The 14,171-nt window shown below is 32.9% G+C and overlaps 1 long non-coding RNA gene across 1 annotated transcript; it reads left to right on the top strand.

Moving 5' to 3' along the window:
* The first annotated feature begins 4,563 nt into the window (after positions 1–4,563).
* LOC120351450 lies at positions 4,564–12,275 on the top strand. Its single transcript, XR_005571409.1, has 3 exons — positions 4,564–4,690; positions 5,136–5,283; positions 5,929–12,275. It is a non-coding gene; the product is annotated as an uncharacterized LOC120351450 (long non-coding RNA).
* The last annotated feature ends 1,896 nt before the right edge of the window (positions 12,276–14,171 follow it).

Genomic DNA, 14,171 nt, shown 5'->3' with positions numbered 1-14,171 from the left:
TTGAAGCTAAACTAAAAAATTCAACAAATGTAAATAAAACAATTTGGCATATAGTGAATACCGAGACACAAAACAAAAATGATAAGGTTTGCAAGAATATTTTACTCGGGAATAACAATTTAGTTATAGATAATCCCTATGATGTCGCAAATATGCTTAACACTAATTTTGTAGAAATGGTCGATACTCATGTTGTACCGAATCTAAGCAAATCTGGCACATCAATAAATGATAAAGAGCTACATATCACAGATTTCAAGTTTATCTCCAAAACAATTGATGAAGAGACATTGTCCAATATCATCGATTCAATTAAACCAAAGTGGTCAGCAGGGTATGATGAAATTCCCATGAGAATTATAAAAGAAGCTAAATCATTCCTAATTAAGCCTCTGCTACATGTAATTAACGCGTCACTCATACTTGGTAAGTATCCAGATGAACTAAAAGTATCAAAAGTGATACCAGTGTTCAAAAAAGGAGATCCTTACGATCCTGCAAATTATAGACCTTTAGCAATTCAACCTTCAATAGCAAAAATATTTGAAAAAAGTATGCTAATACAGCTTATTAATTATTTTGAAACAAACAAATTACTAGACACGGAACAACATGGTTACAGAAAAAACAGGTCTACAACGACTGCCTTGATAGAGTTTATTGAAAATATTTTAGAGAAATTGGACAAAGGGTACAGCATTGTTGGCACCTTCCTAGATTTAACAAAAGCATTTGACTCTGTAGATCACAGAATATTATTAAAAAAACTAGAAACTTATGGAATTTGTGGAAAAGAGCTCAACTGGATGGAATCATATTTGGTGGGTCGAAGTCAATATGTAAATATAAAGTATTATGATAAAAATGAAGTAAGTGATATTAAATCTAGTTTAAGGTACATGAACTACTCTGTTCCGCAGGGATCTGTTTTGGGGCCATTTTTGTTCCTTTGCTATTTGGGGGGATTACCAAAATATGCGAAAGATGTAATTGAAAGTACTAAATTTTGTATGTACGCCGATGACATTAGTTTAAGCATATTCGACAAAGATTTGGATATAATCGAAGAAAAATGTAATGACACAATATTGCTTTTAAAAAACGTTTTAAGTAAAATGAACCTTTTATTAAATAATGATAAAACGAAATTTGTACATTTCACCTGTAGAAATCCCAAAAGAAAAAGTACACTGAAGCTAAATAACCTAAATAACATGAAATTTTTAGGCGTAGATCTAGATAACAAACTCAATTGGGAAGAGCATGTATCAAGAGTATGTAAAAAAGTAAGTACAGGAATATTTGCACTAAGAAGGCTGGCACCCATTTGTAATTTATTAACTTTGAGATCCGTGTATTATGCCACTGTCCACTCTCATATTTCATATGGCATTGAGATTTATGGTGGGACTAGTGCATTTAACTTGAATAGGATATTAAAACTCCAAAAAGAAGCAGTAAGAAAAATATTTAATTTAAATAGACAAGAGTCGTGCAGGACATTTTTTAGAAAGTTAGAATTAATGACGGTGTATGGACTTTATATTTATAAAACAATATTACACGTAAAAAATAATGAAGACAAATTCCCCAGGCAATCCAGTGTGCATGACTATAATACAAGAAATAGGAACAACTTTATTATCAAAGAACATAGTAAAGAGAAGTACAAACAAAGCCCGACCTATATGGGCATCAAATTCATCACTTACCTTCCTACTAAGATTAATCATGAAAAAGATATTACAAGGTTTAAAAACAAACTGAAAAAGTATATCGTGAAATTAGAATTATACAGTTATGAAGAATTTTATAGTGCCAACTCATTATGTATTTAGACTACCTATTGTTGATGTATTTTGTTTTTTACTTGTATTGATTTTATTATTTTGAAAATAATAAAGAAAGACGCATTCATGTACATTTTGATGTATGTTTTGAATAAAGAGATTGATTGATTGATTGATTGATTGATGTTATTTGTTGTAAGGAATAACCGTTGTTTGTTGAAATTTTCCGGCTTTTAGTGTTTAGTGGAAGTAATTGATTAGTTTTTCAATTTACTTTCAAATTTCTAAATTTCTTTTATTTGTAAGTGTTTGCTCGGTAAAAACCTTCTTTCTGGACTAGTATATGAATCAAAATTCTGAGGATAAACAGTTTTGGGTTGTGCTTGTTGGTCCTACCCCAATTATTTTTATGAATAATTGTGCATCTTGAATAAATAAATGAATTATGAGTTTGAATAAATTTCATTTTATTGATAGAGCGCACAAAAATTACAGAGTTGGAGAAGAAAAAATTAAAAAATAAAGAATTTGGAGGAATCTTCACTCTGATATACCTTCTATGTAGACTTGTTCAACATGTGGCCAAAGTTTGAATATTGTATATATATGGAAATAAAATCGAGTTTTATCAGATAGCAAATAATGTATTTACTGGAATGACTTCAATGAAATAACTGTATAGTCCTTTCAAATTTATTGTGTACACCTTTCAAGCGACAAATTCAAATATTGAAAATCATTAATCTTGTTCCACAGTATAGAGAGAAACTCAATCTTGTAACTGATTGACTGTACCTAAAACACACATACAGGATCGTCATTGAAATTGAATACTTGAGGTTGTATTTGCGTGGTTGAGTTGAAAACAGTTTACCAACATGATCGTTGTAATTTCCATTCAATGTTGCAAATTAATATAAAAAGACACAGATAAATGAAAAAAGTCTGTGATGATTGAGCAAGACCTATTGACGAATTAGCAAAAGTTTTACACAGGAGATAATCAGTACATGGGCTTATAATGAGTTTCCCAAAATGAATCAAAGATTTGAATTAACCGTATTTTTGCAGTTGCATGTTGGGACATCAAACTCTTGTCAATATTTCTGTTGTGTAAACCAGGGACCTGTTTCATAAAAATTTAGAAGTCCTGTAATACAGGAACAGCTGATTTTATCGGCTATATTGATTGGAATGGTGATCCTCCTGTATTACAGGACTTGTAACTTTTATGAAACAGGCCCCAGGTTTTAATTCATTTAAACCACTGCTTAACAGATTTAAACAGAATGTTTAGAAATCGAAACATTATCTCTATCCATATACTGTGAATAGTCACTTTTTGTCTTCACTTTAACAATATTTTATCAGAATCACAGTTTGGGAAATCCATTTATATAATTTGTTCATCGTTAACAATGCATCAGTATCACGATGATTTTATGAAAAACCACATTATTAATTATTGTTAAACATTGCATTAACATCATGATAAAGTTAATGCACTATGATGAAGATAATAACGGCTGGCGATTGACTAATCAAGCCGTAAATGTGTTGTATATATTGTATTGTGTTAACTTGTATGATGAAGCATTCTTTGTATTCTATAATAATAATTCTATTCTATAGATCATGATAATATTGTCAAGGTTGTACACCAATATTACGTTATGTTGAAAATCTATAATTTTTGAAGCAGTGTAGGGATCTTCCAAACATTCTCAAGGGGTGAAGAAAGTAGTTGTATGTATAGTTGATGTATATTTGATTGATTTTAATGAAGATTAGCAGGTAACCCGTGCTCCGCAAGCCTCTTATTAAAAACGTGACCCACTAAAGTCTTGAAGAATTGAAAATAACTAATAACCATCCTCGGTAAATTAGGAATCAATATGCAAATTTCCAAGTTAATCAGTCCAGTAGTTGAGACGTGATGATGCGTCATTCGTAAATTTCCTCGTCTGTTTATAAGCCTATTCTTTCCTTTATTTAATTATAGAATCGATGGATAATTTTCAAGCGAAATTCGGGAATGGAATACTAAGGACTATAGGCCTAAGCCTTTTTTTTCCATCTCCAATCATTTTATGATTATGTGTTTTTAATATTGTTCAATAATCAAATATAAGTCACAGGATAGCTTTTACGTAGTCTTATCTAAGATAACGTTCGAGTATCTTGAAATGAAATACGTTATAACGAGAATTATTTTATCATAATTTGATGAATCGGGGCTCTGTAATGTACTTCCACTAACACATATCATTTTCTAAATATGCTAGATAACATTTCTTACTAGCCGTAAAAAAATTTTTTACTAGCCGTAAATTTTATTTTATTCATTTCCATTATGTAATCAAATTAATGAAAAATTAGTAATATTAATTGAGATAAGAAGCAATTTACTAGTAATAAGAGGGTTAATTGGTTGATAAATGAACAGGTATCTGCAAAATTTAGGGCCGTTTGCACAGTACCAGTTTCAATCTTGAACTGGATTAAATCTATATCAATTAGTATCGTTTGTTATAAGATTTATTTTGAGTTTAAGTCAACAGCTGATTGAATTCAGTCTGAGCATTCACTGTGCAAACTGTCCCAAGAGTTCCATAATGCATTGGTGCCTCAATGTTGAGACGCCCAGTCTAACAAACTTATTCAAAATAAGTTCTGACTCTTGACTTTCTGATTCACAGTTTTGTATTATTATGTAAAAAATGTTTCTCTGAATTATTAGTATATTTTTTGTTCAATTGGTGGTTGTTCTGCTTCAGGTCTCATTAGAAGTAGCTGAAATTGTTGGTAGAGCTTTAGCGCCATCATCACTTCCTATCCTGGGCTTACCTCATGCTGAAATTATCATCTCAGACCATCTAGGCTTTGAAGATTCAAGTGAAGTGAGTAAATGATTAATGCAATTCCTCTATATTTATTTCATTGTTAGTATCTAACCTCGTGGATGAAGCTCAATCAAATGAAATCTATTCATCCACATGCGAATGTTGCTTTTTTATTTCTTGGCAAACTTTTGGAATTGTGGAATTTGGATTGTGGAAACTTATCGTGGTAAATTAACTATTAGCTTGTTGTCGATCATTTCTATCATTTTTTCATGTGTGACTAACTTGAATAATACGGTATTTATATCTTGTAATCTCAGTCTATCTGTGAAATCAAATTTATTGTTCTTCAATGCAAATAGAATTATTATCAATTTGAATTATTTCTTTCAATCATATCAATGTTTTCTCAAAAAACTACCTAACAGAAGTTCATACTGATATCATGAAATGATTAGTAAATATTTTCTCGTTTGTTATGTATCAGCATCTCTTTTTTCAGTCCTGCGAAATGATCATTCCTGAATCACAAGGAAGCAGGAGGTGAAGAAATTGCCAAAATGGAGATACGTTCTTATTAGAAGCAGCTGGGGAACCGGCCGTACTGTCCAATGTTTTTTGGAACAAAACTATACTGTACCACTTGAAGTGTGAGTTATTATTAAATTAAACGTTGTTAATTGTCATTCTATTTTCTTATGTACAACTAGAACTCATTACAGTTTCGCAAGAAAGACTTATTTATAAATTATTGTTATTAAGGTATCTTGGTGAACACCATGAAATCTGTGATTGGCAAGCAACAAAAATCAGAAAACATTCAGAATCGTTGATCAAAATTCTATAATCGTTTTGATTGGTTTACCAAACATTATAACGTTTCCGAAATCGTTTATGAATACAGTTCTAAATATTTTTTCAAGCTAATTATTGTACGATTTCTCCAATCAAATAGACGAAACATAATAATTTACTCCTCAGAAACATTCCTTCTATCTATTGAAAATTCTGGCGTATTTGAAATAGAATATAGTTAATATTTTGTACTTTCTTGAGTTGATTTGGCAGTGAATTGGAGCAGTAAAATATGTTCTGAAGGGTCTAGAGTAGATTTATTCTTTAATATTTGAAACGCTCGCATTTTTTAAAAGAAGAATCTTCTACAATTTTTATTACTAAGTGTGAATTTAATTCTCATTTTTTTCTCAGCAAATGTTTGGTTTTTGTAACACTTACTTTGTTACTAGATATTAATTTTTTTTTTCACTTACAGTTCAATGAATTTTCTGTTGCAGGCTCTGATTCTTTTGAGTTGATTTTGAAAATCAGAAAACAACTTATGAAGTTTGATCATCAATGGATATTCCTTTCATCTCGACTCTTCTACTCGTCATCTTCCATCTCCTCTTCAGTGCAGACTCCAATGGTGAGATGGAAAACACAATGAACAATAAATATTCATATTTTAGATAAGACAACATAATGCTTAAAAATATGTATTGATATATTTTACATATTATGATATGGGTATTCAAGTATTCTATTCAGAAAGTATCACTCTTCAACTGTTTATTAGTCTCTTTCAAATCTTTCAAAAATGTTGGTCAAACATATGTATTGTCGCTTTAGGTTTCTTCTGCATATTTCAATTTTATTCTCATTTTCCTCCTGTGTGTGTATTGGACAATCACAGCAACTTAACTCAAAAATAAGGGACGACTATATTGTAAATGACGAGTCTCTTCGAATCATACGTTCAGTTTAGTCTTATCAATTACAATATGTCAGTCAAATTCAATCTTATCAATTATAATTAATTAGTTGTTATTCAAACTTAGAAATTCTATATATTTCTTTTCAAAATTTGACTCAAATACTTCAATTTTATCAGTTCATGCAACTAACGTCAAGGTATGATCCTTTCAATATCACCTTAAATTCTATCAACTAGTCAACAAGAGAAACACAATATCCAGGGGCGTAGTCTCAAAACGTACCTAGGGCAAGCTCTTTTGGCAATTTAATCTACACCCTCCCATTCAAAAAATTATCTTCGAATAATAATAGTAAAGCCCTCAATTTCACGAGTCATTGGCTTTGAATCTTAAAGGAATCTAATAACTTCCCAAAAGTATTAATTCTAAACTAAAATTCTCACCTTGGATCTATCTGTACAGTAAGTCAGACCTCATTCCTCTCTTGAAAAATGCTTCAATTACTTCGGAGTAGAAAGAAGTCTCCTTGATTTTGACTGTGTGGTAGCTCAGTCAATTCAGGACTAGGTGGATCTTGATAATTGGTTTCTTTTCCTTTTCAGAGCTTAGAAAATCCTCTTTGGAGAAGCAGTTGATAATTATTTTCTTCGAAATAAAATTTCTCTATGCTTGGCCAAAGCCGGGTTGATAGATTTCACATATTTTTCACTCTTTATATATTATTACACAATGTGGCAATGTGAATAAGTAACACTAATTTGGATGATTGTTCAACTCTCAGGGAAATCTGCGTCAATGTGACTGGATTTATCGAAGACAAACACAATTGAAACGACAAGAGCTGTTCTTGAAATAACAAATTATTTTATCAATGAATGAATCTACAACACAAAATACATTTCAATTTATCACAAGCATAAAATGCTATAAATCAGTATGTTCGGCAGCTGAATTTGGCAGAGAAACAGAAAAATAAAAGGAACTGAAACTCTAGAGTTTGAAAAACGTTGGCTGGTACACTAGATACTAGTGAGATAGCAGGAGTCAGTGGTGTCACTAGCTTGAGACACCAATGATGTCCCAGCAGTGTTCGGGCTGGTGGCCCGAGTGAGATACCAGTGGCCAAATACCAAAAATAATTGGTCTCTTAACCAGTGTAGAGAGCGCAATAAAATCTAATGCCCTGCGACTTGCTTCAATACTTTGGTTTCCCACTGGTGACCTGTTATCCTACGGTAATGCGGACGTAATTATTGTAATATTATTTATTTATTTACTTATCATATTGTGTACAAATACTTAACATGAGGAAAGGCACAACAGGCTCATGCCCAAAACTGTCTCATTTCCAATTTATACTATACTGGAATGCCAGGAATGCTGAAATTTATGTATTAGAATGCCAGGTTTTTTACTTGCCAGACAGGTTAGCTGAGACGACTGAGGCGTTGCACCCTCAAGTCTGCTAGCGCTACCTGGTCGTGAGTTCGAATACCGCCTAACTATAAGACTCTATAGGCTCTAATATTGACTCTATAAGCACTAGTTTTAAAACAATGAAAAGCCTCACTATGTAACTATATCGCTATGTAATTATATTGTGCAACTGGGCCTTGAAATACTTTCAGAATTTTGTCTCAAAGTGTATCTGTAATCCACATGTAATCCCCACTTGGTAGATTATATAGGGGGCATCTCAATTCTGTTGAAAAGTGGAACAGAGGTAAACCAATTGTCTGTTGTCAGGTTACGATTAGTTCCATGGATTGGCTCTGATAGTTTCCTAACATAATATGTAGGAAACATAATATGTTTCCCAACATAACATATATTTCCCAACATAATACAGGTTCCTTGTTTTGTGTATTTACTTCTCCAATGTATAGAATTGCATTACACATGTAACTGGTCTTAGAATCGTTCAACATTACTGTTTTCAAGCCATATCTGTCAGGTTTAGATTTGATATACACTGAAGCCACAGCGACCTCGAAAACCTAGTAGCTGCTCATCAATGGTGCAGTATTCGAATGGTGTATAATATGAACGACAATGTTCCACAAAATTGTCCCACAAATATCGTATTACAGTCAAACGATCGTTTCTTGCTCTCTCCTGCCTACTGGTTTTGTCATCAAAGCGCAAGCACGTACTTATCAAGTGAAATCGTGGCAAGGACATGGTAGCTCTATAAATCGAGAATCCTAACTGAGGTGACCAAAGTTCTTCTAAATTTCTTCTTGAATCTTTGTGCGTACTAGCCGAGTACAAGATGCCTATGTAAGCTTTCATTTCTTTTATAGAAGTATTGCGATGGTAAGACTGCCTTGAAATGTTACGCACCTGTCTGTTTATCTCTTCATTTGTCCGAAGGGTTATTTCTTCTATCATGATATCATCAAAAAGAAGGTTCCAAGCATCTTAGGGGGCTCTCACTTCTCGAGCTGCACCTCTTGGACCAGGCAAATATGTTTCTAGGTTTCTTTCAGCAACTCTCCCACGTCGTTCTGGCTCCTTTATGGTCCAAATATAGGGTGTCTTTTTATTTCTTCCCCTAATCAAATGAATATTTCTTCGATGTCTCTCAATTGGATTGCTGGATTATGGATTTTGTTCATTTTCGATATCAACAGACTCATCAATATCCAGCACATTGTCACATTCACTAGGCAAATTATCAGGCTCATTAACATTAGGTTCACTCACATTCAGTACATCACCAGATTCATTCAACATTTCGATGGCATCTTGTTCATCATTTGATATAACATAATCCGGATCCGAATCCGTGTTATCACCGAACATGCTCTCTGGATCGTCTTCATCACTTTCTTCTAAGAAAGCACGAATTAAATCAGGCCTATCTCGAAGATTGTGTGCCATTGTGTACCAAAAAAATGAAGAAACTAACAAACATAAAAACAATCACCACTTGAAAAAGACACACATAAACATAACACTGGGGTTCAGCAGACCCCACAACACTTTAATAACTCTCTAGACTGGACAGAAGCAGACTGACATTCGGTGTCAACAGTGCAAGCCGACAGTGCAAGTAGTACCAACTGAATTTACATTTGAGTGAAATATCCTTATCTTCGGTTTATGCAGAGAAATAACTAAAAAAGAAAGGCTGGGGTCCAGCAGACCACAGTGTTATATTTAAATGTTAACTTGAGTGTGTTGAACTGTCGTCTGCTTTGAACTAGCCGGCCGGTTCAAGTTGTCTGCTGAGATACAATCTTAATCAGCTGTTTGCGCTTAATCTTATTGACGTAACCACGTTTGGTGTCTACTGCCTTTGACAATCCTTATCGCCTCTTGAGATAAGCACCCTGCATTCATCGTTTCTCATTTTTTATCTGCTTCAACAGTAGCCCTAACTCTTTCGCATCGAGTATGGTTTTCTGATTTTCCTTCCTCAATTCGTATTTCCCTTCCCAAATCCTTTTCAACTTTAGGAGCTTCCAAATTTTCCGCTTGCTTTGACAGCTCTCATAGCATTTTCTTCATGTCTTCTTCCTCATCAATTACAATCATTTTACATTCAACAATATGAGTAAAAAAGTAACTTTGTGGTAAATGTAGAAAAAATGTCAATAAATGTAATAAAGCCGTACTTTGCAGTGGAAACTGCTCGCAGTGGTTCCACTTAAAAAATGCTCTTCTCTAACTAATGATGAGTACGAACTAATCAGGGTGAAAAAAGGGTGAAATGGTATGGTCTTGTATTGAGTGTAAAGGAGTGGAAACAAATGCGAATACTGATAACAACTGAAAATCGAACTCATGCTGTTCTACTTCTGATGATGAGCAAAATGAGGATTTAAATGTAGAATTGAATAGTAATACATTGTAGTGAATGCTGTTAATCAGTGTGGATGCGACAGGCACACTGCCCAAAACCGCACTCCACACAAAATAATAAAGAATAATAAGAAAACAAAAACAACTTATACAGAACAAACTTCAGAATTACATGCTAAATCTTAAAATAAAATACTAATTATTTATATCATTAAATGCTATTCGTATTGTACAATATAAATAATTTTAATTAAAATAAGAAAATAAGTTTAATTGAAATAAGAATAGAGAGAATAAGTTCAATATAAATGAAAAAAAGTCGACCATTTAAATTTAAACTAAACAAAATTAAAAAGAAAAAAAATAAAACAGAGAAGAAGTAAGGTAAAGACATATATTTATAGATAGATAGCAGAAGAAGAGAGGAGAGAGAGTGCTTGAAGTTAAACATTGACAAAAGAACTAATATTCAAGTATTATAGAGCATGATTTAATAAAGGCATTCAAAGACGGATTGAAGAGATCGATATCACGAGATACTGTGTTGAAGAGTCTCATGGATCGATTGATGGGTGAGTTATAATCCTGCAACGTTCGAGATCTTGGTATAAAAAACGAAAAATACCTCCCACGAGAAACAGTCGGCACATAGAAGCCCAATCTTTCCAGGTGAAAAGGATGCTGCGTAAGACCATTAACTACTTTATATAAATGTAAGATGGCTTGGAGATTACGTCTGGATTTCAATGTTGGAATTTTGAACATGATTCTGAGTTGTGATGTGGGATATGCAAAATAGGGATAGTGGCCAAACTTTTTAAAATACAGGTAGCGAAGGAATTTATTTTGAACTTTTTCAAGAGAATCAGAATATTCAGCATGATAAGGATCCCAAATAATTGAGGCATATTCCAATCTACTCCTTACCAACGACTTGTACAGATATATTATAGTATCTAAATTACTGAAGTGTTTGCAAGTTCTAATAACAAAGCCCAACAGTCGATTAGAAACATTTAAAATGTGTTCAATATGAGAGATGAATCTGAAATCATTTTGAAAATAGACTCCTAAATCCTTACACGATATTTTGATTGGAAGAGCAGAACCATTCATCGTGTAAGAGTAATTAAAAGGAAGATTCTGTCTTGAACATGTCATTATGTGTGATTTATTAACATTAATTTTTAAACCATTCACAGAGCTCCATGTGGTAATCTCATTAATATCCTCTTGTAATGTATCACAATCATTTACACCGGTAATAGTTTTATATATCTTAACATCGGCAAATAAAAGACATTTAGAGTTTTTTAATACATCAGGTAGATCGTTGATCATGATGAGGAATAAAAGAGGACCCAATGATGTACCTTGAGGGACACCAGATACGTTTGCATATAGATCAGAATCACAACCATCATATGACACAAATTGTTTCCTGTCCTTCAGATAAGATGCTATAAATCCTACAGTAGAATTCGAGAAATTATAGGCCAGTAGTTTGTGTAGTAGAACATCATGATTTACAAGGTCAAAAGCCTTTCGGAAATCAATGTATACAACATCAACCCTCCCAGAAGACTCCAGACCATGCAAAACATCACATGAAAATTCAATTAAATTTGTAGTAGTCGACTTACCAGGTAAAAAGCCGTGTTGCTGTTTATTGAAACTGTTTAACATGTGCTTGTAAATAGAATCGAAAATGATACTTTCAAAAATCTTTGAAAAAACATTTGTCAAGCTTATTGGTCTAAAATTAGCAATGTCTTGCATGTTGCCAGACTTTAATATTGGTGAGACCCTAGCGAGCTTCCATTCATTCGGGAAAACACCTAGTTTTAGAGATAAATTAAAAATGAAGCAAAGATTAAAGGACAAAAGATCGCAGCATCCCTTCACCAGGAAAGGCGGAATACCATCAGGACCAAACGATGCCCTAGGCTTAAGTAACTTGATAGCTTTCTCAACATTTTCGATGGAAACAGTCCTTAAATTTAAAATATTCTGATCAGACACAACCGGTGAGTTTATGGCAGAAGGAACCATTGAACCATCATATATACTGAGGCAAAGTGATTGGCGAAACCATTCGCAATATCCACCCCACTCTCGAATACTGATGAATTCAGAAACATACTTTTCTTCTTCCGTGCTGCAGCAATACGTTTGTTATTCACATAAGACCAGAAACTACGTATGTTACCTCTCACTGAGGACTGAACAGTAATTAGGTACCTTTTATTGGCTTCACGTATTTTGGCTTTCAATGAACGCCTAATCAATATAAATCTATGATTATGAAAATCAGAATGTCTCCGCTTCCTTGCCAATCTGTTCTTAAGTTTAATTTCACTAATTATTTCCCCTGTGAACTATAAGGGATAACCTTGCCTTTTTACAGGATTCCTTCTAGGTATGCAACAATCAATGACAGAGAATAAAGTATTATAGAAATGATTTACAGCCTCATCAACATCTGTCATACAATAGAGAGAAGACCAATCGATATCATTCAAAATAATGTACAAGTTTGAATAGTCAGCTCTTTTATAGTTATAAATAAGGTTATTAGAAAAATAATTGGAATTACGGTTTAAATTGAGATACGGTATAATAAATGTTAGTTCAAGAGCAGGATGATGAGCATCCTCAAAAACCAAAGGTTATGCATCCCGCTGGACATTCAAATCAATGTTGCTAAGTACCAGATCCAAAGTACGGTTGTTTACATTGAGAATATTATTCTTGAGCTCTAAGTTAAACAATGTTGAAAAATTATTTAGTCTACGTGCACGTAAGGAACCAGTAAATAAGTTGTAATCAGCCGAGTTAATCTCAGGAAGATTAAAATCTTCAACCATAATAATATCTGGACCTCAGAGCCAAAGGAACTTAACTCACAAACAACACTTTTTCAGGAGAGCCCAAAAAATTTTTTTTCCTGCATTTTCTTCAATTTCTAAACACTCCATCACTGTCAAATTTTCTAATTAGCATTTTTTATGTTTAATTCACGATATTTACACCCTGGTGTAGTTATTTTTGTCGTATTTCACTCAGATTCTGAGAAAACGGAGTTAATACTTTTTGGTCCTCAGAAACGTGGCACATTCGGCTTGAAAAGTTGAGAACCAAGAAGTAGTAACTCCAGTTTTCAATGTTTTACATTGTAGAAATTCTTCTTATTATGCTTGTTAATTAAATTTTCACAATTACATAAGAATTAAATAATCCGATAATCAGTCAATGTTATTTAAATCAAGCTCAAATCCTACTACCAATAAAGTTCTAGGTATTCTGTGTGTATGTACTTTCTTAATTCAAATTTCAGATAACATACAAACATGAAATTTTTCAAGTTTTCAAAATCTTAAGATGTGTATTGTATAGCTGAGGCCAAATAGTTAGGTAGTTTCGTGGGTCTCTCGTGCTCTCCAACAGCTGATGTTGTCAATTAGAGTTCTTATTTGGCTAGGACCTCGATAATGTTTTTAAAATTAGAAGAGGCACTAGATGCTTTATATCAACTGTTAGTAAGTTACATCACTTACAAGAGACCCACGAAACCGCCTGACTATTTGGCGTCAGATATACGTCAGGTATACGTAGTAATGGTTCAATACTGAAATAGTGATTTTTGTCAATTTTTTAAATGTTCATTACTTTGTAAAATATCCAGAATAATTCACAAGCTCAATGCCGTGTTGCATGACAAGCTTGAAGTGGAATCATTTATGTGTTTCAATTCCTGGTTTATCAGGCTCTGAACTAACACCACATAATGAATTAGTCTTATTTCATCAAATCATTTTGATAAAGGATACCTATGTGAGTTGCAATGAAAAGCATACCATATATTTTCATGAAGATAATATTTATTATATAGATAATAATGTTGGCATTTGAATAATTGATAAATGAACAGCAATTTAATTATTAAACTTCATCTAAAACATCATTGCCTTCATCGCCATGGGGAAGACTTTGAAAAAACCCATGATATTCTTCAG

This window comes from Nilaparvata lugens, chromosome 5 (assembly GCF_014356525.2).
Source record: "Nilaparvata lugens isolate BPH chromosome 5, ASM1435652v1, whole genome shotgun sequence".
NCBI lineage: Eukaryota > Metazoa > Arthropoda > Insecta > Hemiptera > Delphacidae > Nilaparvata > Nilaparvata lugens.
The sequence above is the reverse complement of the archived record's forward strand: the minus strand, read 5'-3'. Positions and strand labels throughout refer to the sequence as shown.